The sequence below is a fragment of the Ciona robusta genome, chromosome 11, assembly GCF_009617815.1.
Source record: "Ciona robusta chromosome 11, ASM961781v2".
Classification (NCBI taxonomy): Eukaryota; Metazoa; Chordata; class Ascidiacea; order Phlebobranchia; family Cionidae; genus Ciona; species Ciona robusta.
Window position 1 is genome coordinate 7273031 of NC_143245.1, and position 2363 is coordinate 7275393.

At 39.9% G+C, this 2363-nt stretch overlaps 1 pseudogene across 1 annotated transcript; it reads right to left on the reverse strand.

Moving 5' to 3' along the window:
- Positions 1 to 305: 305 nt before the first annotated feature.
- Positions 306 to 1785, reverse strand: LOC149728949 (ciliary microtubule associated protein 1A pseudogene; annotated as a pseudogene). Its single transcript, XR_016385981.1, has one exon. The product of XR_016385981.1 is annotated as a ciliary microtubule associated protein 1A pseudogene (transcript).
- Between the last annotated feature and the right edge of the window lie 578 nt (positions 1786 to 2363).

Sequence of the window (2363 nt, forward strand, 5' to 3'; positions counted from 1 at the left end):
GCACGTTAATAATATCTATAGTAGGTTGGGAAAAGATGCGACCTTTCATTCTATTTTCTCGACCCGGTTGATAGTAAACAAAAGACAATTATAAAACCGTATCCTCCTTTCCCATAGACCGTTAGTAAGTGTTAAAACACGATCAGGATATTTAGATATTGTGTGCTAAAGGTGTCCCATATTCCCACACAGTGTTATATAAAGGTCCAAGTTTTAGGGTAAGATTGATCATGCATTAGGTATACGTCTAAACACTATTGAATGCATCATACCAGGACAACGACAGTTGTTGTTACGTCACGGGCTTTCTATAGGGTTTGGGCAAGTTGCCGTTGATTGTATTACCCAATGACCAACAATGTTATCAACATCAAACACGTAAACTCCGGGGTGAAGGCAAGCACTACTTTACGGTGCCGCACATGGTTTAATACAGTAGGGTGGGGAAGATGGGACACTGTATGCCAAAGGTGTTCTGTCTTCCCCCACCCTACTATAACAAACCCTATATAAGTGAACGATACAACAAGAGTAGTAGAAAACAATTTAGATCAGACAGGCAGCTATTTTATTTATTAATTTGCGACAAACAGCTGGCACAAACGAATTAGAAATCGGTGCTTTCGTTAACAAAAGGCGTTATGTACTCTGAGTGTCGGATTCCGGTTGAATATTGTGGTGCTCTGGGTCGATTAATGACCACCATCTCCGGATGGTGGGCACCAGGGCCCGGTTTCGTTGTTTTGTCGCCTGGCATGTATCGCCTTGCCAGCATAGAGTAGCAGGGCGCACGCTTTCTATAAATGTTCGGATCTACGATGCTGTATCGAGCCGAGCCAGGGGTCTTGGCGAGGTCTTCGTCAAAACTACCAGTAAGAGACCGTCCCGTCATAGAGTAACTTGCGCTGGACACTTTATTGATGACTTTGCTTCCGAGTAAACTTGGTAGGCCGTAGTTGTTAGGTGAGGGGTAGGAGTCGCATTGACGGTAGCGAGTGCGTGATCCCATTGAATATTTCGGCGCGTGTATTTCTCCTTGTGGGTGCACCTTTTCGTTCTGGTATTTTCCGGGTCCCGGGGTCTTGAAGGTGTTTGGGTTTAGCGGCCGACCAAGAATCGAGTAATGTGGCGTTCCATCTTTACCGTGTCTGGTGTAGCGTGGTTCGATATAATATACAGGCCCAGGGCTACACTTATTACTGCTGATAAAAGAATTCCCGAGCCTCTTTCCAAAAGAATAGGCAGGCTTCATATGCTGAGTGAAATCATGACCCTTGAATCCGCACGTGGAAGGTAGCTTGTACCGACCAGATCCAGGGCCACGGAGCTTCGCAGCAATCACCGTCGACTGTTTGTTGTTGACCTCAGCGTTGGCCATCCTGCCGATTTTTTTAAAAGAAGCCTAGCAAACTATTTCCTCCGATCCGGATTTGGAATTTCAGCTGATATGGAAAAACCAAACAAGAATTGTGTATACATTATTACGTCATAAACGTATTGTTTGTAAAAAATCAGCTGAGTTTGTGTTGCCATATAAACGATACGTCATGAAAGTAAGCCACGTGAATAACATTACAGATAAAATAGCATTTAATTGAAAAAAATGAGGTCGTTTGTTGCAAACCCGCAAAACTGGTTTATTTTCACATTCGTTTTTCGTAATTCCCGCACTTGACATGGAATAGTTCAACCATTCTGTATCGACGTCCGCATTTTGTGATTTAAACTGTGAAATGCACCCAGAACATTAAATTAAAACACTGTAACGAACTAATTAAAACAGAAAATCTTTCCCACAATCTTCAAGAGTCCAATAGATTGAGTCTTTAAACTTCAGATAGAATAAATGGGCACGTTTTTATTTTACACCAAAACAAATAAGGCATGAGCAGTACCTTCTCTCGTTTCCGTGGGAGATAATCAAAGAAAAAGGCAAATACAATTCTTTAGTTTTGTATGTCAATCCAAAATCCATTGAAGAAGTTAAGAATAATTTGAATTTCCTGGTCGCGTTTGTGGTTTTATAAATGGCTTACTGTAGGGAAATTCTACATTGAGTTTAACATTATTGTATGTAGTAAAAACTGGTACAACAGTAGTAATTTTAATTACGAAATTTATTAACGTACGAGTTTTAGATAATTGTATTTTAACAACTGGACTGATCGTTCGCAGTCCGAAACAAAACTGTAATTTACGCGTAAAAAGTTTGCATAATCTGTTTATAGTTGTAGTTCAGTTATTTTAAAACGGGTTCAAAAAGGTATGACGTATATGGGTTTTAAATTATGTCTTGAATTAAACATTTTTGTTTTGTAAAAAAACAATAAAAATATACATTAGGCAGCTTAGGCTATATAAAG